At 37.3% G+C, this 23419-nt stretch overlaps 1 protein-coding gene across 3 annotated transcripts in view; it reads right to left on the bottom strand.

The window, feature by feature from the left end:
- Sgcg (sarcoglycan gamma) overlaps nt 1–23419 on the bottom strand; it is a 151124-nt gene that overhangs the window by 85325 nt on the left and 42380 nt on the right. The window lies entirely within an intron of this gene.

The raw sequence follows: 23419 nt of genomic DNA, 5'->3' as shown, positions 1-23419 counted from the left end.
ATTAATAATTTAAAAAAAAGAGAACTAAATACCATATTACGTTGCAACAAGTCATTGTATTTCAACCACTGGAAACTTTCATCATATAACATAATTTAGGTGTGACAAATTCATTTGAAATCCAGAGATCCCATTTTCACATTTTAATCAATAAACTCAGTATACACACGCATACACATATATGGCTTTCATAGTTCTGCAGGGCAAACTCTAGCTGAGCTTGGATCCCAAGCCCTACACTGGGGTGCCACCTGTAGCAAAGAACCAACCCGGTTGGCCTTGTTCCAGAACCTAGATCTGCTACTTTGTTCTCCCTGACCCAGGGGCTAATGAGGATGAATGACAGAGACAGAGTCAGGTTAACATGCGGGCAGCCAGGGGACTCTTGCCTCTAGTAGGCAGAGGAGCCCCCCGCCCTGCCCCGTCTGGCTTATCTTGCCTTTATTCACCCAGACTCGGGTACAAGCAAAGTGACACAAGCTTCATCTGCTTTCCAATATCCACTAGTACATACTCTGGTAAATAACTTAACCTCAACTGTTTTCATTTTAACCTGCACTATGCAATCACCCCTGAGTGCGGCCTTTCTTCTTTGTGATCACAGAGGAGACCGATTAGGCCTCAATTCTCCCCTGGTCTCTGACAATTAACCTTGGAATTAAAGCATTAACCTACAATAATCAAATTACCAAGTTTGTAAAAGATTCAGTAGGAGGACAACTGTCCTACTTTATATTATTTATAATATATAATGTATATTTAAATATATATTTTAAAATCCAGTTACTCAATTTTTCATCAAATTATTAAATTAATCTTTCTTCAACTATTACAATACGCAGAATTTAAAAGACTCTTTACAAAATACCTAACATACCATTCTTGGCCTATAATAAAGTTCCTATGTGTACCTCCTTTAAGGCACAACAGAATATGTGTGTATAGAAATGTTTACAAATATTCATTGTTAATGTAACTTAGAGGAAGAATTTTAGCAATGAATTCAACTCTATGAAGAGATTTTAAAAGTCATTTATTTTTCCCTTGACAGGAAGAAATAAAAGAGAGTTTTATCTATAAACTGTAAACTTTGCTTGTAAGTGTAGTGGAATAGTGAATCAGAATATAAAACATACTCCTCTTGAATTTTCTATGCAGAAATTATAAATTTTCGGGGATGCTTTGGGAGTGTCCTTACTGAATTGCATTAGTCACGGTCTAACGTAACTTTTAAAGTCTTTTTCCAATTTAACAGTAGGCATTTTCTCTATGTTATACCTGGCTATATAAAATTCTGTTTTCCTCATACGGTGTTTTCGAATACTCAAGACTTCCTATATACCTTGCTGACTTCATGAGGCCATGGCTGACTGCCTCATTTCTCTCAGCCCCTCCAGTCCTCCCTGTGTCAGGAAGGCCACTGCCTATCCATCCATCAGTTGCTCCAGCCCAAGGCCCCGCTGTCATCCTGACTCATCCTTTTTTCCCTCAGGCCCTGGATCAGTAAGTTTTAGCAACGCTTTCTATCAACACATTCATGATCTGCCTATTGCCCACATTTCCATTTCTCCCACACTAGTGCAAGCCTATCATGAACTCTCTCTTCTGCACTAGTGCAAAATCTGACTCCCGAAGGACAGGCCGAGAGGGCAACAGGATGGCGAGGGGTGGCCAGAGGTTCTGAATTTAATGCAGCAACACTGTTTTCAGTAGTGCTACAGATCAATAAAACTAGCGATGTTTTCTAAGGATGTAACTGCGTGTTGTATTCCTATTCCTTCCTACATACAGTTTTGTAAATTATTGTTTTAGCAGACTATTATGAGTTTAATGGCTGAACACAATTTTATCTTATAGTCAGAAGTAATAAATGAATCTACAGGGCCCCAGATTAAACTACAGACAGCTTTGTTCCTCTGGAGGGCCCGGGTGAGAATATATCTCTTTTCTTCCAGCTTCTGGAGGTTGCCTGTTCTCCATGGCTCTGACCTGTTTCTCTCATCCCCTCTCTGAGTATGCCTCTGAGTTTCCATCCACCCCTTCTAAGAAAGCTTGAGAGTCAATTGTACTTATCTGAATAATCCAGGAAATTTCTCTATTTCATGGGTCTTAACACAATTTTATCTACAAAATCTCTCTCAACATGGAAAGTAACCTATTCTCAAGTTCTGGGGATCAGCACACAGACATCTTTGGAGTCATTATTCTGTCTACTACAAAAAGCCTTTGTTCACACTCAGTGAGAAAACTAGCTTTTGCTTAAGGCAATTGTTCTTGATTTACAGGATGACTGATTGCAGTTCTGTTATAAGGGTTGTTTTCAGTCCCCTGTCAGTACTAAGCATCTGTTAACTGTTCACTTGTTTCCTGCCTCCCCCTCTTTAGAATGTAAAGTCTATGACAGTATTTGCTGTTTTACTCACTGATATAACCCTAATGTAGTACATTGAAAAATAATGGCACACAGTAAAAGTTTTGAATAGCTGAATGAATGAATGTTTAAATTTGACAAATGTTCATTGAGCTACCTTTTGGAGGATGATAGAAGATGAGTTAGGTAAATCTTGTGAGGTTTTACTTAAATAAAATATTCTAAGACTTATCAATATGCTAAATACATTAAAATGTTTCATTACTTGTGGCCACTTTCCTTAAATAGCGATTATAAATGAGGAGTTAATCTCAAACAGGATACAGACTAGTGGATAAAAATATGTTGATATGACATGTTGGGAAGGGGATTGATAATATAAAAGTATAAAGTCTTCATATTTTAAATATGAAAAGAATAATGAGGATGTGAATACAGAATGGAAAAACAGTTTTAGGACTGGCTTATTTCCAACTTCCTTACTTTTTCCTTCTCACTAAATGGCAACTTCGGGCTGCTCAAGTCAAAATTCTGTTAAGTCGTCTTACTTTTTGTCTTTCTCCATACCACATCCAATCCATCAACAAGTGTTGTCAGTACCGTTAAGTCCAGAATCTGACTCTTCCTACCTGTCACCATCCTTTGCTTGGGTTTTTGTGACAGCCCCTAAGCATTCTCACCTTTCACACCTAAATTATCTTCTGTTTCTGACACAGTGGTAGAGTTTTCCTTTTAAGACATGGTTATGTTACACTTCAAAATAAAACCCTCCTGAAGTTTCCAATCTCAGAGTGAAAAACAAAAGACTCCTTACAAACTGCATAGCTCATCTCCCCATCATCCCTTGTCACTTTCTCCCTTCTTCCTTGTTAAGGGTGGATCTTAAGTGTTCCCTAAAGGCTCATGTGGCAATGGCTTGGTTGGCAGCCTGTGATGCTATTGGACCAGTGGAACCTTTCGGGTGGGGCCTAGTGGAAGGGAGTGAGGTCATGGGATCATGCCCTTGAAGGTAGCATGTGAACTTGGCCCTTCTTCTTCTCTCCCCTTCCAGGCTGCCATGAATGACCAGCTTTGGTCCCTGTGTGCTTCCTGTCATGATGTTCTGTCTTGTCACAGTTCCTAAGTGACTGGGACAAGTGACCATGGATTTAAACTTCTGCAACCATGCACCAAAATAAGTCTTCCTCTTTACAAGTTTATGATCTGAAGTATTTTGTCAAAGCAATGGAAAGTTGACCCATGTACCCCTGTTCCAGTTCACACTTTTCTTACTCATTGGCGTGTTCTCCAAATGTGACCCTCAGAGACACAGTTACAATTCTCTCTGCATGGAAGGTCTTCTCCCAGAAAACTGCATGGCTTCTTTCAACTCTTTCAAATCTCTGCTCCAAAATCACTTATCAATTACTTCTTACTTAAATAATAACCCCACCAACACAACCACACATCTAGCTCTACTCCTTCCTGTTTAATTTTTCCATAGTACTTAACTTTACATGATATATGTGTTGGTCAGCTTTCCTATTGCTGGACACAATGTCTGACACCCACTACTTAAAGGAGGAGAGGTTTAATTTGGCTCACAGTTTAAGGCAATCTAGTCCACTGTTGGCTAGCTCCAAGGCAGAACTGTTATGACAGAAGAGGCAGTGGAGCAAGATGCAGCTCATGGTAGCCACGAAACAGAGCAGGGGATCAGCACCAGAGAGGAATGGGTGAGAGAGCAGGTGTAGACCCCAAGGCCACACCTCCATAGCCCACACAGACACAACCAGAAGTGTGTTTTACCTGCTTACTGGTCACAACATCCTATACATTTTACCTATTCGTTTTATTTTAAATGCTCACCTCACTACATGTAAGCCCTGAAGGGGTTGGATTTTCAACAATTTTCAAATTTTGCTGGACCCCAGCACCCAAACAATACCAGACATATTGTATGTGCTCAATAAACATTTGCTGAATGAAGTGAATAAAAACACTGAATGGACAAATACCCAGATAATCTTGCTTAAATTTAAATTACAAAAGCAATAATATGAGTTGAAAGTTACTTCTGAATTTTGACTTTTTATAATTAGTAAATTTAAACCTACCCACAATGGAGTGTGTATGGTTAGTTTACTGAGGATACTTGGCAAGCTTGACTGTAGTCTGAAAAGGTTCTCTCAGGAAAGAGGAAATTGGAGAAGGTCCTCATCCAGGTACACCTGAGATAAGAGGCTGGACTGCACTTTTTGGGTGGAACACAGCCCATTCACTGGCTTTCAGGAGTTCCTGACTTACTTTCTAGTCTTCCAACATAGGAGTTGTATTTACCAATACCAGCTCTATTTGATCCCAAACGTGATTTTTTTTTTTGCTAGTTGTATTTGTTATTATGTTGATTGCCCTCTTTAATGTTACTGGTTCAAATGCCAGCAGTGAGTGTTTGTGTTGTATTAAAAAGGCCTTAATCTAGCTAAGCGTGAGTTAAATGACTAGTTGCCATATTCAAATTTAATTTTTTTTTCTAACAAGCTGATTTTGTCATTTGTTGTACTGTTAATTTTCACAACTTATAAGTCCCAAGCAACTTCATTAGACACTATATTAAATGTCCTTTGGAAAAGATTCTCAGAACCTCTCTAGTTCAGCTAGCTTCCTTCACAGAGCTATCAAAATCAGCACTGGGCAGGATACTAATTCTCCAGCACTTGGAGGTCACGTAAGGTGGTGTTTATATTGGGAAGAAATTGTAATGACTGGCACAATGCATGGTTCTGTGTGATCTATTTATAGCCCTTTACAAAAATAGTGGATAAAGTAAATGTTTCAGAACTTAAAGCCTATATTCCATGATAAAGATTCTCAGTTCCAGTAAATGTTGAGCAAAATTTAATTTTATAGACTCTTTCATTTATAAAATAATGTGTTGTCATTAAAAAAATCACACCCCTCCTCCTGTTAACCATCCTACAAAATATGTTGATGTTATACTTATGACCAGCTTTAAATGGTTTTCTCAGATATATAGTTATTAATCTTTTAAGGATAGTGCTCCAGACATACATCCTTATGATACGGTTTTAAATAAATATCCACTTTGATATACTTTTAATTTATGGTCCTTTATCAATTACTTAAAACAAATACCTTTAATATTCTTTGGTTTTTGTCATGATTCACAACCGAACACAGTATCTAAGTAAATGCTGCTAAATCACATTCTTTATTTCAACTAACATTATTGACATACCTAGTTTGGATAAAGCATTTCTTTTTTTTTTTCTTAAATTCTTTTATTGGTACATTTTAGGTATACAAAACAATTACATTTCTCATTGGGAATTGTACCTTTACATGATGCATCTTGGTTCTTATTTTTTCCCCATTCCTAGCCCTCCCTTCACCCCCTCCACCCTTCCCTATTTACAAAGACTTTATTTCCATTTTTTCCATTTCTCAGCATTTTTCCTTTCCCTTCTTTCCTTTCCCCTGCCCATCTGACTACCCCTACCCCTTTGGAAATTTTCTTCCTAGTTTGTATTATCGATTATTCATTCTAATCATTGGTACATTTTAGGTATACAATATAATGATATTCATCGTTGGAAATTTGCACCTTTACATAATCTCTCTTGGTTCTTATTTTTCACCCTTGCCCAGCCCTCCCTTCAACCCCTCCATTCCTCCCTATTTACAAAGATTTTGTTCCTATTTTTCCATTTTCTCATATTAATTCCATTCCCTTCTTTCCTTATCCCTACCCCTCCCACCTCCTTCCCCTTTGCCCCTTTTCTTCCTATTTCACATTACGTACCATACCTTTTAGTCCCCATTTACACTTTCAGTTTCTCACACCAGAGAAACTATTCAGTATTTATACATGTGTGTCCTATTTATTTCACTTAAGAGTTTCACCTCAATGTGCTGGATAAAGCATTTCTAGGAGTTGGACATACAAAGATGATAGATACATACAGCATGCTCAGAGTAAATGAATGTAGTATAATTTTAAGAGGGGGAGAGTCGGAAAAGAACTAATCAGATTCTCTAAAAGTGAGAAGTTCAATTATATCTCTGAATTCAAAGAATGGTTATATAAAGTTAGAAAATTACATAGTTTCCTGTTGGTCTGACAGATTGCATATAGCTGAAAGGATAATTAGTATGTTGGAAGGTATAGTTTTCTTAGAGAATACCACAGAATGATAAAGATGGAAAATGTCAGTCAAGTTTAAAAGACATAGCTGGTAAACAAAGGGTCTAAATTTGAACTAAAAGGTCTAATTGGTCTTATTGGAGCACCAGTGGGAACAGCTAGTGAAAATATAGAAAAGATGATGACTAAAGAAGTAATAAGCAGGAATTTTCCATAACTGACGACAAGTTAGATGGAAAACAGATACAGACTTCTAAGCAGGATAAATTAATTCAAATTTATTAAATAAAAGCATGAATCTAGAAAATGCTAAAACTAGGACACTTAAAATCCAGCAGAAAAAGAAAAGGTGTACTATTAAAAAAGCTTTCGAGATATAGTACTTACTGAATGAATAAAGGAGCCATTGAAAGCTAAGGGGCAGAAACATACACAGAAAAACACTAAAACCAAAAGTATAATACCAAAATAAACATCAGACGGAATGGATTTCAAGGTGAAAGTTACACAAATAAATCCCACCATTTGGGATTCAGGTTCGTGAAGTCTGTCTTACCACAAGTATGGACCACAAATTTCAACTCTGTAAAGATGAAGTCAGGGAGCAAAATTGAGAAAGGAATCCTAGGCACTGGATCTTGCACAGTGATTCCAAGAGGAAATGAGGAAAAGGAAGGGCATCTCTTCTAAGACTCCTGGTTCACTGGAACCTGCTTCCCAACCCATTCTGAGAAGATGAGCTTAGATTCTTGCTGTTAGGGGTTCATTTTTAATGGCGCCTTTACTGGTATTGCTTGTTTCCAATCTGACACAAGCACCACAACAGACCACCATATGCTCTGGCCCTCAAATAAGATATAAACTTCAGCCACTCCTTCTTTCCCAAAGGGAAGAGCCTGAATACTATGGTACTATAGATACAGATTCACCAGGAAGCTATAAACATGCTAGATTGTTTGCACCTAGCAACACACTCAGAGATATCTGGATCTATCCATCTCTATATGTGGAAAAAATTGACAAAACTTCAAGAAAACATTGAGAAAGCCACTTTCATACTGGAAAATTTCAACATGCTTTATTAATAGATAAAGTCTACTAAAATGAGAACTTGGACAATATAATTAATTGTGCTTAAATGGGCATGTGTACAGCTCTACCCTTGAAATCAGGAAATACACTTTTAAGCACACAATTGTAGGGTAAAAATGAACCCCAAGATGGCTGCACTATGGCTCAAGCTGTGGGGGGTGATTTCCAGTGAACATTAAGTCCAAGTCAGCAAGATTTCATGCTGATGTACCTTGCCAGTCTTGTTGACAATAACTGATATAACCAAGGTCGTTACTGGAACATGGCCATTACTGTGTAGATCCCTATAAATTTGTACTGCCACAAGGCACTGCCAAATCTGTGGAATTCTGCCTGCCCTGGATAAGGTCATGCCAGGCACAAGGCTTGCTGACTGGGGGCTTAAACCTGTGATGTCAATCTGAAAACTCTTGAAAACTCTTGTTGACAGTTTCAGAAACTGTATTTCATAAGGTACATCATGTAGCTCTGATATTGAGAAGCATACTTTCTTGTCAACACTGCTCCTACCATCACGCAGCACTGTCCTTTAAAATGCCAGGCAACCCATGTGAGAAGTCAGTTACAACTCTGGGAGTCATAAACAGGACCAGTACATACTGTGTGCACTGACAATAAATATGTGGAGCACAGCTTGAGCTGGATGTGGTAGCAACAGCCTTGTGCTACTGAAATGAAACATGAGCTAATGATTTAGGGTTAAGCAAATTGACCAAAATAAGAGAACGGAGAGTATAGAACCTGCCCACACAGAGGTGTAAAGTAAGTAAGTAAGTAAATGTAAAGTGAGAAACAAGAGCTTCACAGTATAAACAGGCATGTTCCCCAGGGACACAGACAAGGAAGGAGCAGATTCGTGTGCTTCTTAAAACTGACTGAGAATAGATACAGGTGTTTCACCTCTGTTTTCTCTTAAAATTCATCAAACTATCTTATTCCAGCATTAAATAGCAGCATATTTTCTGTCTCACTGTTTGCACTGTAACTCACGAGAAATCAAGAGCAATGGTGGTGCTCAACCCAGTAGATATGTGACAAAAAACTCATAACAAGAAAAATGTAGTAGCAGATAAATTGGGAGAAACATTTTCCTTAAATTAGGAGAAATACAAGCTTAATGCCTTAAAATATAAATGATTTCAATGAAAGAAAAACACAAGATATCCTTTAATTTTTTGTGGCTTTGGGGAAAGAACCTAAGGTCCTTTGCATGCTAGGCAAGTGTTCTACCACTGAGCTTGGGTAAGTTGTGGCAATGAACGTGAATATTCATCAAAGAAATGCAAATGGTAAGGCACATAGCAGATATAGTATCCTCACTCTGACTCAAAGAAACACAAATAAACACAACTGTCATAGATAGCAATTTTAAAGACTAAAGGAAATCTAAAAACTGACAATAGCCAATACTGACAAAGTGTATGAAAGGTGGGCAGGCTTGCTATTTCTCTACTGTTGAAAGTGAAAATTCATACAGATCCTTTAAGGAAGGTATTTATCTCTAAGTACCAGGAACTTCAAGCATGGTAATTTCAATTCCAGGAACTTAGCCAATGAAACAACTAGAAATAAAGCTATAATTTGTGCTTAAAGATAAAAAACTGGAAATTAAATGATAAAGAATTAAATATTAATTCAGTAGATTATTACATGGTAAAAATAAAAGTTTTATATGTTTGAAAGGTATATACAATATGTAAGGCATATCATAACCTAGCAAAATTTCAGTGATGTTAAATGGAAAGATAGAATATATAAATACATATTAAAATATATATCCAAAGGAAAATACTGTAAACTACAAAGTTAAGAATAGTTTTCCCCTTGCATTCAACCTTTTTCATTTAAAATATAATTTCCCCTGCTTTTCAAGTGAGAGGTCCTGAGTTCAATCCCCGGTACAAAAAACAAAGAACAAAAAACAAAAAAACCCACATATATACTACATATATATATTCTATATAGTATATATATATAATTTCCCAAATGCTTTTATTTTTTCATATTCATAGAACTGAGATTATATATTTTATGTAGGCATATAGTCCTTTTTATAGCAAAATGAACAACAAATTTATCATACTCATCTCAACTTTGTGACTACAGTTAGTATAACCTAACAAGTTCAAGAAAAATTCTGCTTTATCTTTCAGTCAAATCATTCAGCATGGTACACCTAACTATAGTGAACCATAATAGTGGATCCTAATTACCAATTTCAGTCATGGCACCTAAGTCTGAACCCCGAATGCGTTGTTAGGGTCTGGCCAGCTGGAATGCCTGCTCCGTGACTGTTACCATTTCCAAGCTGCATGGAAAACATGCTGGGAAGCCACACAATGCAATACAAACTCCTGATAAATTACCCATTTTGATCATGAGATTGTGATCGGCCGCCGCTCCCAGCCCAGAGGAAGGGGCTTCTGAGCCGCTGTCCCACTGCTCCCAGCTCAGAGGAGGTGAGCCATGCAGGAGCCAACAGCACCCCACCGCACCCCTGGTTGAAATGAGAAGACACTTAAACAAGTCTCAAAACCAGACTTTCAGATCACCTACAGCAACCCCAAAGGGAAATGAGATGGAACACTCTGATACTCAACCACCTGGATGCCCTGAACTGGCAACAAAAGAAGATCTGGAAAAAATGAAATCAGAAATACTTTCTCAGGTAACAGCAGAGATTGTGCTTGTAGTGCAAGGCATGATTAATAAATCTAGAGAGGAGCTCAGGAACATGATGGAATCCCAACATAGGAAAAAAATGGAATCCATAAAACAGATGCAAACAGATTTCCAGGAGATTAAAAACTCCACTGAAAGTCTACACAACAGAATAAGCCAAAGTGAGGACAGAATATCAGATATAGAAGATAAGATTGCAATTAGTGACCAGGAAGAGAAAAATTGCTTCAAAATTGTAAAGGACCACAAGAAATCAATCCAGCAGCTGCTAGATGATGAAAAGAAGAATAACATAATTCTGATTGGAGTCAAAGAAGAAACAGGAGAGAGTGCAGATGACATAAAAAAAATTCTTCCCAGAAGTAATGGAAGAAAACCTCCCAAATAGGGGAAAAGAACTTGACATACAGATAAGTGAGGCATATAGGACTCCAAATAGCCTTGATCAAAAAAAATCTACACAAAGGCATATAATTGATAAGATTCCAGAAACTCAACAGAAGAACAAAGTTCTACAAGGAGTTAGAGAAAAGAAACAAATCACATACAAAGGAAAGCCCATCAGAATCACAGCAGACTTCTGAACACAAACACTCAAGGCAAGAAGAGCTTGGAGTGATGTATTCCAAGCCCTAAAGGAAAGCAGTGTCCAACTCAGATTGATGTACCCTGCAAAACTATCTTTCAAAATTGATGGAGAAGTAAGATACTTTCATGACAAAGAGCATCTTAGGAAGTTCATGAATACCAAACCAGTACTCCAAAAAATTTTAGATAATATCCTAGGAACAGAAAATGAGGATCACAACCCCAGGAAGCACAGCGGAATGAACCCATCATGCATGCCAAGAAATTAAATGTAAAGAGGGAGAATCCAACAAAAAGAAAAAGTCATGACAATGATAAGTCAATGCGTATAAGTTATAACCATCAATGTTAATGGTCTCAATTCACCAATCAAAACAAATAGACTGGCAGAATGGGTCAAGAAGCAAAATCCAACAATATGCTGTATACAAGAAACACACTTAATTCAAAAGGAAAATCATAGACTGAAAGTAAAAGGGTGGAAAACAATGCTCCATGCGGCAGTAACCTGAGAAAAAGCAGGAGTAGCTATGCTCTTTTCAGATCAAGTAGATTTCAAACAAACACTGATTAAAAGAGACAAAGAAGGACACTACTTCCTTGGAAAGGGAACAATACAACAGGAAGAGATGACAATCATAAATATCTATGCACCAAACACTAGTGCACCAAACTATATAAAACAAATACTAATGGACATGAAATGTCATATATGCACTAATACAGTAGTAGTAGGGGGCCTCAATAGCCCACTGGCACAAATAGATAGACCAACTAGACAAAAAATAAGTAATGAAATACTAGAACTCAATTGAACTCTTGAACAAATGAACTTAACAGATGTTTACAGACTGTTTCACCCCACAAAATCAGAATACACATTCTTTTTAGCTGCACACTGGTTGTTCTCAAAAATAGACTATATACTTGCTCATAGAACATGTTTAAGTAAGTACAAAGGAAGTTATCCCCTGTATATTATCAGACCATAGTGCGATGAAATTGGAGATCCATAGCAAAAGAAACCGCAAAAAACTTCATAAACACATGGAAATTGAACAACACACTTCTGAATAACCAATGGGTCATAGAGGAAATTAAAGAAGAAATGAGACAGTTCCTTCAATTAAATGACAATGACAATACAACATATTGGAATCTATGGGACACAATGAAAACAGTCTTATGAGGGAAATTCATAGCAGTGAATATGCATATTAGGAAAACACAGCGAGCCCAATTAAACAATCTGGTGCTGAACCTCAAGCTTCTAGAAGTAGCAGAGCAGGACAAACCCAAAGCTCATACAAGGGAGGAAATTATAAAGATCAGAGGAGAAATCAATTCAATGAAGACTAAGAGAATGATACAAAAAATCCATGAAGCCAAGAGTTGGTTCTTTGAAAGAATAAACAAAATTGACAAACCCTTAGCCAACCTTATCAGAAAAAGGAAAGAAAAGGCCCAAATCCATGCAATTAGGAATGAAAAGGGTGAAATTACAACAGACCCAGTAGAAATCCAGAAGATCATCAATACTTACTTTGAGAAGCTATACACCAATAAGATGGAAAACACAGAAGAAATGGGCCAATTCCTAGATACATATGAATTGCCAATGTTGAACGAAGAAGACCTAAAAATTCTAAAAGACTCAATATCAATCAATGAAATTGAAAACATAATTAAAAACTTACCAACTAAGAAAAGCTCAGGTCTGATGGCTTCACTGCTGAATTCTACAAGACATTTAGAGAGGAGCTACTGCCACTACTGTTTAAATGCTTCAAGGAAATTGAAAGGGAAGCAATACTCTTTAATTCATTCCTGGAAGCAAGCATCACCTTGATCCCCAAAGCAGAGAAAGACCCAACTGAAAAAGAGAACGATAGGCCAATCTCACTAATGAACACAGATGGAAAAATCCTTAATAAGATACTGGCAAATAGAATGCAGAAGATCATCAAGAAGATCATACACCCTGACCAAGTGGGATTCATTCCAGGGATGCAGGGATGGTTCAACATATGCAAATCACTCAATATCATACGTTATATCAATAGAGCCAAGGACAAAAACCATATGATTATCTCCACAGATGCAGAAAAAGCATTTGACAAAATCCAACATACATTTATGATGAAAACCCTAGAAAAAATTGGAATAGATGGTCTCTACCTCAATCTGATAAAAGCCATCTATGAAAAACCAACAGCCAATATCATACTAAATTTTCAAAAATTAAATCCTTCACACTAAAATCAGGAACAAGACAAGGATGTCTACTATCACCACTCTTGTTCAATATAGTTTTGGAAACATTAGCCACAGCAATTAGACAGGAGAAAGAAATAAAAGGAAAAAAGATAGGAAATGAAGAAGTCAAATTCTCATTATTTGCAGATGACATGTTACTCTATATTGAATACCTCAAAACTCCACCAAAAGTCCTCTAGATTTAATAACCAAATTCAGTAGAGTAGCTGGATACAAGGTCAACAGACAAAAATCAATAGCTTTCCTCTACAGGAACAATAGACTCACTAGGAGAGAGAAATAGGGCAAACAATTCCTTTCACAACAGCATCCAAAAACCTGAAATACCTAGGAATCAACCTAACAAAAGAAATCAAAGAACTTTTCCCTGATAACTAGAGCACTCTGCTAAGAGAGATTGAAGATGATATCAGAAAATGGAAAGACATACCCTGCTCCTGGGTAGGCAGAATCAACATAGTGAAAATGGCCATACTTCTAAAACTGCTATATAGATTCAATGCAATTCCAATTGAAATCCCAGCAGCATACTTCACAGACCTTGAGAAAACAATCCAAAAATTCATTTGGAACCAGAAGAGACCCAGAACAGCAAAAGCAATTTAAGTAACAGAGACATGGCAGGGGGTATCACAATCCCCAACTTGAAACTATACTACAAAGCTATTGTGAAAAAACCAGCATGGTACTGGCAAAGAAACAGACCAGAGGACCAGTGGAACAGATTAGTAGATGCTGAAACAACTCCAGACACATTCAGCCATCTCATCTTTGATAAAGGAGCCAAATACCTTCACTGGAAGAAAGATAGCCTCTTTAATAAATGGTGCTGGAAAAATTGTGCTTCAACTTGTCAAAGATTAAAACTAGACCTGTATCTCTCACCATGCACTAAATTAAATCAAAATGGATTAAAGATCTAAATATCAAAATAGAAACTCTGAACCAGTTGGAACAGAGGTTAGGTAGAACCCTTGAAGACATTGGTGTAGGAAAAGATTTTATGAACAAAACCTCAGTTGCCCGTGAACTAGAACAAACAATAAACAAGTGGGATATCTTCCTATTAAAAAGCTTCTGCACAGCAAGAGAAACCACCAGCAATGTGAAGAGACAACCCACAATGTGGGAAAATATCTTCATCTGCTGTTCCTCAGACAAAGGCCTACTATCTCAAATCTATAACGAATTTAAAAAGATCAGACCTCCCAAATTTAAAGACCCAATCCAAAAATGGACATCTGAAATGAACAGACATTTCTCAGACAAAGAAGTAGAAATAGCAAATAAACATATGGAAAAATGTTCAGTGTTACTGGTCATTCAAGAGACACAAACGAAAACAATGCTGAGATTCCACCTCACTCCCTAAAGAATGGCTGCTATCATGAAATCGACCAATAACAAATTCTGGCAGGGCTGTGGGGAAAAAGGAACCCTGCTCCACTGCTAGTGGGAGTGTAGACTGGTGCAAGCACTGTGGAAATCAGTATGGAGATACCTCAAAGAACTAGGACTGGAAGTCCCATTTGACCCTGCTATTCCCCTGCTGGGGATCTTCCCCAAAGAATTAAAAATATCATACCACAGTGATATATGTGCACCCATGTTCATAGCAGCACAATTTGTAATAGCTAAAACTTGGAAGCAGCCCAAATGCCCATCAACTGGAGACTGGATAAAGAAAATGTGGGTTTTTAAAAATAAAATTGAGCACTACTCATCCATAAAAAATGAGAAATTAGAGACGTTTATAGCTAAATAAATGCACATTGAGACAACACTCTGAAGTGAAATAAATAGGACACACATGTGTAAATACTGAATAGTTTCTCTGGTGTGAGAAACTGAAAGTGTAAATAAGGACTAAAAGGTATAATAGATAATGTGAAATAGGAAGAAAAGGGGCAAAGGGGAAGTGGGAGGGGTAGGGGAAAGGAAAGAAGAGAATGGAATTAATATGAAGAAAAGAAAAAATGGAAACAAAGCCTTTGTAAATAGGGAGGGATGGAGGGGTTGAAGGGAGGGCTGGGCAAGGGTGAAAAATAAGAACCAAGAGAGATTATGTAAAGGTGTAAATTTCCAATGATGAATCTCATTATATTGTATACCTAAAATGTACTAATGATTAAAATGAATAATTGATAATGTAAAATAGGAAGAAATGTCCAAAGGGTTAGGGGAATTGGGAGGGGTAGGGAAAGGAAAGAAGGGAAAGGAAAAATTATGAGAAATGGAAAAAAGGAAACAAAGTCTTTATAAATAGGGAAGAGTGGAGGGGGTGAAGGGAGGGCAGGGAATGGGGAAAAAATAAGAACAAAAATACATCATGTAAAGGTACAAGTTCCCAACGATAAGTGTAAATGTATTGTATACCTTAAATGTTCCAATAAAAGAATTTAAGGAAAAAAATAATTACCAATTTCATCCAAAGTTACAAGCAGCATAATTCTCAAAATAACACATAGCCATGCTATAAATACACATTCACATGGGCATGCACACCCACACATCCAGATTAAAAGGTCATAAAAGTGGTCTCTCTTCTTTACAGTAGGATTGACTTAAAATAAAATGCCAAATTCTTCCATTTAAAAAAGTTCCTTACAAAACATACCAAATCAACAGAATAAATGCCCTTTAAGTCTCTAACAAACCCAGACAGGGAAGAAACTTTTATTTAAATGATCAAATGACTGAAAGAAAGAAAAACTCAGAGCCACTGGCATACAGATGTTAGGTTACAAAACTAGTTTAATTTGCTTTTTATTTCCATAAGGTTATTTAAAAAAATTGCAGTATATTTAGAAAAGTAGGCAATTCAAGTATTACACTTTTCTCAGTGTTTTGTCCTGGTTTTTATTATGTATCCTCAGAAATCTGAAGCTTTTACAGTGTGATTACATTTTATTTTACTACAGAAGAATATCGACATCTGGTGACTGAGCAGGCAGAAATGACACAGAATTGATACGGAAGAATGCTGAGCAGGAACAGTGCTTAAGCCAACAAAAAGCACACATGTTGGAGCATCCTAGCAAAGACTTCTGCATTGGGACCCCTGGTCTCTTAACAAGAACCCAGGTGCTACTAGTGCCATATTTGATCCACTTCTTGATGTGGTTCATATCCATCCTCAATCTCTGATTAAGTGCACATGGAGCATGTGGAAAAAATAGTGGTTGGCTGCAGCGAGTGTTGAGCTAACATTAGCAGAGAGGTTCTAGTGAGGAACTGCTAGAGGCTGGGATATAACTCTGATTGTGTTTTGTGTGACAGCAGACATCTACTGTTTTCTTCACATCATCTGACAGTGAGTCCCTACCATTTTCTTCTGTATTTGACTGTGGATGTCTACTGCATTGTTCTCTATCATTATAGTGGGTGCCTGTTTTCTCCTGTATCATATGATAGTAGACACTGTTTTTTTTGGTGTCATCTGATGGTGAGAGCCCACTGTTTTCTTCTGTGTATTATGTAGGTAGCTACTGTTTTCTGTGTATCACATTACAGTGGATATATACCATTTACTTCTGCACCTACTCAATCCTTGTCTACTGCAGGACACCCCTCCTCAGCCCTGTGTGGCTGCGGTTCAGCTATCAGTCATATGTGTGCTCCTCTAGCATCACAGCTATGTACATGGTGCAGACTGAGCTTTCAGAGCATATGATCAGTGCAGATGGAGAGAATGGCACAGGAAAACAGTGGAATCCAGGCAAAATGCTCAATGCCAGTTGTTCCAAAAGTGATGCATTCACTCTGAGAGAAAAGCTTGCCTCTGGTGTCAGAAGCTGATAGATCATCTCATCATACTTTATCACAAACACCCATCTTTCTCACTACTTGGGGGAGAACTTGCCAGAGAAGAAGTCCAGAGGAGGGCCAGGGATTTAGCTCAGGGGTTCCACTGCTTGCCTCACAAGTGCAAGGTCCTGAGTTCAATCTCTGGTACACACACACAAAAAAGTCCAGAGGAATAGGAGAAAGGGAAAGTGAGCATGAGAGTAATGAGGAAATCCTACTAACATAATCTGAGACCCCAAATTCAGCACAGACTTATGAATTCCTGAGTTCCTTCTATGACTGAACTTCTATGACTTGGATTTTTGTAACTGACTCCCGAAATAGTCCTGAAATACCAGAGAGAGAAAAGTTTTACTAACTTCATAAATGTCTTTCAGTGATTTTTAAAGCTAGTCCAACAGACTAATATTCACCTTCCCATGATGATCTTGCTCATCTCTCTCATTTTATTTATCTCACTCTTTCTTTTATTTGGACAGGTTATTCCACCCTTGAAAATTCTTTTTATTCTTGTTTTCCAAACTCAGTACTCTAATTTCCCTCCATCTTCTGGAGAGTTTGTTTTTCAACCATTTTAATAATCTATCAAGCCTCTAAATGTTGGCTTTTGTCTGAAATTTTACCAGCACTCTCTCTTTTCCTCTTCCCTCAATCTTTAAAGGGGGTCCTACCTATAAGCAAGTCTTTAAACACTATAAGGTGATGAGCTCTACATTGATAATCTACCCAAAATTTTTCAGAACTTTAGACTCCTAATTGGCTGTTTGATGACTCTGCTTGATATGTCAAACTGATCTTGTTTAAAAAGTAACTTCTTGGCACCAGTGGCTAGGTAGCACAGACCCCAGCCAGAAGCCCAGCTGGACAACAGTGGCTTGGGCATGCAGGCCCAGCCAAAAGCCCACCTGGAAAACAGCTGAGCAGGCTTTCAGGCCCCAGCCAGAGGCCCACGCAGATACCATCATTAAGTGCATGCAGGTACCAGCCAGAAGCCCACCCAGATAATAGCCCAGTATGAGAATCCAGAAGGCCATCATTTTGAACTCAGGTATTGGCACAGTGGTGAGTAACAGAGAGAAGACCTCTCTGAGGCTTGTTGCAAATTGAAGCCCACAGGGAGAGTAAAGAGTCACCTCAATAGAGGCACAGTAGACTGCATTGGTTGAAATGAGAAGACACCTAAACAAGACTCAAAACCAGACTTCCAGATCATGAAAGGCAACCCCAAAGGGGAATGAGGTGGAACAATCTGAAATTCAAGAACATGGACTCCCTAAACTGTCAATGAATGAGGATTTGGAAAAAATAAAATCAGAAATAATTTCTGAGATAATGACACAGATTGTTTTCATAGTGAGAGACACGATTAATAACTCTAGAGCAGATAAAAAAAATAGAGGAGTTGGGCTCAGTGGTGGTGTTGCCTGCCTCACAAGTGCAAAGTCCTGAGTTCAATCCCTGGTACAAAAAAAAAAAAGAGGAGTTGAGGAACATGATTGATACCAATATAGGAAACAAATGGAATTCATAAAATGGATGCAAACAGGAGACTGAAAATTCCATTGAAAGTTTATGCAACAGAATGAGGCAATGTGAGGACAGAATATCAGATATAGAACACAGGATTGCTATTAGTGACCAGGAAAAGAAAGATTTCTTAAAAATAGCAAAGGACCATGAGAAATCAATCCAATAGCTGCTAGATGATGCAAAGAATAACATAAGATTGACCAGAGTTAATGAAGAAACAGAAGAGAATGCAAATGACATTAAAAAAAACTTCACAGAAGTAATGGCAGAAAACTTCCCAGGGAAGGAAAAAGAATTTGACATACAGATAAGTGAGGCATATAGGACTCCATTTAGCCATGATAAAAAAAATCTACACCTAGGCATATAATAGTCAAGATTCCAAAAACCCAACAGAAGAACAAAATACTACAAGCAGTTAGAGAAAAGAAACAAATCACGTACAAAGGAAAGCCCATCAGAATCACAGTAGACTTCTCAACACAAACCCTCAAGTTAAGAAGAGCCTGGAGTGAAGTATTTCAAGCACCAAAAGAAAACAACTTCCAACCCAGATTGATGTACCCTGCAAAACTATGTTTCAAAATCTATGGAGAAATAAGATACTTTCATGATAAAGAATGCCTGAGGATCTTCATGAATACCAAACCAGCACTCCAAAAAATTTTAAACAATATCCTATGAAAAGACAATGAGGGTCACAACCCCATGAAGCCCAAAAGAATGAATCTATCAGGCAAGACAAGAAATTAAATGTAAAGGGGGAGAATCCAATAACAGGAAAAGGCAATGACAAGGATAAGTCAATACATATTAGTTATTACCAGTAATGTTAATGGTCTCATTTCACCAATCAAAAGAAACAGACTGGCAGAATGGGTCAAGAAGCAAAATCCAACAATATGCTGCATACAAGAAACACACTTAATTCAAAAAAAACCTCATAGACTGAAAGTAAAGGGTGGAAATCAAATACTCCATGTGACAGGAACCCCCCAAAAAGCAGAAGTAGCTATCCTATTTGCAAATAAAATGGATTTCAAACCAACACTAATTAAGAGAGACAAAGAAGGACATTACATCCTTGTAAAGGGAACAATTTGAGGAAGAGATGACAATCATAAATATATATGCACCAAGTACTAGCACACCAACTATATAAAACAAATACAGATATGAAAAATACATTAATAGTGGGAGACCTCAGTACCCCAATGTCACAAATAGATAGAAAACTAGACAAAAAATAAACAATGAAACACTAGAACTCAACCAAACTCTTGAATAAATGGACTTAACAGATGTTAACAGAGTGTTCCCTCCACAAAATCATTATACACATTCTTTTCATCTGTACACAGGACATCCTCCAAAATAGACCATGTACTTGCTCATAGAACATCTTTAAGTAAATGTAAAGGAGTTGCACTTATCCCCTATATATTATCAGATCATACTGTGATGACATTGGAGATCAATAGCAAAAGAATCCACAAGAATTTCATAAACACATGGAACTTAAACAACAGACTCATGAACAACCAATGGGTCACAGAGGAAATTAAAGAAGAAATCAGACAGAAATAGGAAGAAAAGGTCTAAAGGAGCAGGGGAAGTGGAAGGGGCAGAGGAAAGGAAACAAGGGAAAAGAAAAACTATGAGAAAAGAAAAAATAGAAACAAAGTCTTTGCAAATAGGGAAAGGTGGAGGGGTGAAGGGAGGGCAGGGGAATGGGGAAAATATGAGAATCAAGATACATCACGTAAAGGTATAAGATACTAATGATGAATGTAATTGTATACCTAAAATGTAGCAATAAACTTAATGGAACAAAAAGAAATCAGACAGTTTCCACAATTAAATAACTGTCCCAATGCAACATATTGAAATACGTGGGATATAATGAAAACAGTCTTATGAGGGAAATTCATAGCAGTGAATACTCCTATTAAGAAAGCAGAGCAAGCTCAAATAAACAACCTACTGCTGAACCTCAAACTTCTTGAAAAATAAGAGCAAGACAAACCCAAAGCTCATACAGGGAGGAAATTGTAAAGATCAGAGCAGAAACCAATGCAATGGAGACTAAGAGAACAAAAAAATCAATGAAGCAGAGTTGGTTCTTTGAAAGAATAAACAAAATTGACAAACCCTTAGCCAACTTTATCAATAAAAGGAAAGAAAAGGCCCAAATCCTTCCAATTAGGAATGAAAAGGGTGAAGTCACAACAGTTCCAGCATAATTCCAGAGGATCATCAATACCTACTTCGGGAAGCTGTACTCTAATAAAATGGAAAACACAGAAGAAATGGACAGATTTCTCAACACACATGAGTTACAAAAGTTGAACTAAGAAGACCTAAAAATTCTAAGCAACTCAGTATCAATTAATGAAGTTGGAAATGTAATTAAGAATTTTTCAAGGAAGAAAATCCCAGGTTCTGATGATTCACTGCTGAATTTTACAAGATATTTAGAGAAGAACTAGTGCCAGTACTCTTCAACTTCTTCAATGAAACTGAAAGGGAAGCAATACTCTCAAATTCATTCCTGGAAGCAAGCATCACCTTGATCCCCAAAACAGAGAAAGACCCAACTGCAAAATAGAACTATAGGCCAATCTCCCTAATGAATATAGATGCAAAAATCCTCTTTTAGATACTGGCAAACAGAATGCAGAAGATCATCAATAAGATCATACACCCTGATCAAGTGGGATTCATCCCAGGGATGCAGGGATGGTTCAACATATGCAAATCAATAAATGTAATATACTGTATTAACAGAGCCAAGGACAAAAATCATATGATCATCTCAATAGGTGCAGAAAAAGCATTCTACAAAATCCAGCACCCATTCATGATCAAAACCTTATAGAAAACTGGAATAGACAGTCTTTATCTCAACCTGATAAAAGTCATCTATGAAAAACCAACAGCCAATATCATACTAAGTGGTCAAAAACTGAAATCCTTCACACTAAAGTCAGGAACAAGACAAGGATATCCACTATCACCATGCCTGTTCAATATAGTTTTGGAAACATTAGCCACAGCTATTAGGTAAGAGAAAGAAATAAAAGAATAAAGTTAGGAAATGAAAAAGTCAAATTGTCATTATTTGCAGATGACATGATACTCTATATAGAAGACCTCAAGAACTCCACCAAAAGTCTTTTAGACTTAATAACCAAATTCAGTAAAGTAGCTGGATACAAATTCAACACAAAAAAATCAATAGCTTTCCTCTACACGAACAACAGACTCACTGAGAGAGAAATAGGGCAAACAATTGCTTTCACAATAGCATCCAAAAACCTGAAATACCTAGGAATCGACCTAGCAAAAGAAATCAAAGACCTGTACTCTGAAAACTATAGCACTCTGAAAAGAGAGATTGAAGAGGATAGCAGAAAATGGACAGACATCCCCTGCTCCTGGGTAGGAAGAATCAACATAGTGAAAATGGCCATACTTCCAAAACTGCTATATGGATTCAATGTAATCCCAATTGATATCCCAGTAGCATACTTCACAGACTTTGAGAAAACAATCCAAAAATTTATTTGGAACTAGAACAGCAAAAGCAATTCTAGGCAACAGAGACATGGCAGGGTGTATCACAACCCCCAACTTGAAATTATACTACAAAGCTACTGTGATAAAAACAGCATGGTACTGGCAAAGAAACAGACCTGAGGACCAGTGGGACAGATTAGAAGATGCAGAAACAACAAAGGAATAACATATGCAAATCAATGAATGTAATACACTATATTAACAGAACCAAGGACAAAAACCATATGATCATCTCAACAGATGCAGCAAAAGTGTTTGACAAAATCGAACACCCATTCATGGTAAAAAACTTACAGAAAATTGGAGTAGCTGGTCTCTATCTTAACTTGATAAAATCCATCTATGAAAAACTAACAGCCAACATCATACTAAATGGTCAAAAACTGAAATCCTTTAATCTAAAATCAGGAACAAGACAAGGATGTCCACTATCACCACTCTCTTCAATATAGTTTTGGAAATATTAGCCACAGCAATTAGACAAGAGAGAGAAATAAAAGGAATAAAGATAGGAAATGAAGAAGTTAAATTGTCATTATTAGCAGATGACATGATACTCTATATAGAAGACTGCAAGAACGCCACCAAAAGTCTCCAAGACTTAATAACCAAATGCAGTAGAGTAGCTGGATACAAGATGAACACACAAAAATCAATAGCCTCCTTTTACATGAAAATGGACAGACATCCCTTGCTCCTGGGTAGGAAGAACCAATATAGTAAAAATGGCCATACTTCCAAAAGTGCTACATAGATTCAGTACAATCCCAATTGAAATTCCAACAGCATACTTCACAGAACTTGAGAAAACATTCCCCAAATTTGTTTAGAACCAGAAGAGACCTAAAATAATGTATTAGTTACTTTTCTCTCATTGCTGAGATAAAATACCATAAACCCAAGGTTAAAGGGGAAGCAGTTTATTTGGCTTACAGTTCATAGAGATTTCAGTTCATAACTGGCCAACTCCGAGGCAAGGACAATAAACAGGTATGGCAGAGCAGAAACAACATGGCACACACAAGGCAGCAATGGTAACAAGAGAAGTTAACAGCATCTCCCTGCCCCTTTTATCTTATTCAGACTACTTAGGGTGGGCAGCACTCACACCTGTAATCCTAGTGCCCTTGAGCCTAGCATTGCATCATGAATCAATTCCAGCTTTTAGATCAAACCTGTGACCACATGAGGCTTTGGGGGGACATCTAGACCCAAACCATAACAAATAGCAAAAGAAATTCTAGGCAACAATGACGAGGTAGTGAATATCATAATCCCCAAGTTGAAATTATACTACAAAGCTTCTGTGATAAAAACAGCATGGTACTGGTAAAGAAACAGACCTGAGG

The sequence above is a fragment of the Heterocephalus glaber genome, unplaced genomic scaffold (assembly GCF_053883595.1).
Source record: "Heterocephalus glaber isolate CG9 unplaced genomic scaffold, H.glaber_assembly_v1.0 deba00001719, whole genome shotgun sequence".
Lineage (NCBI taxonomy): Eukaryota > Metazoa > Chordata > Mammalia > Rodentia > Bathyergidae > Heterocephalus > Heterocephalus glaber.
Note: the sequence above shows the minus strand (reverse complement) of the source record. Positions and strands in the feature narration are given on the sequence as shown.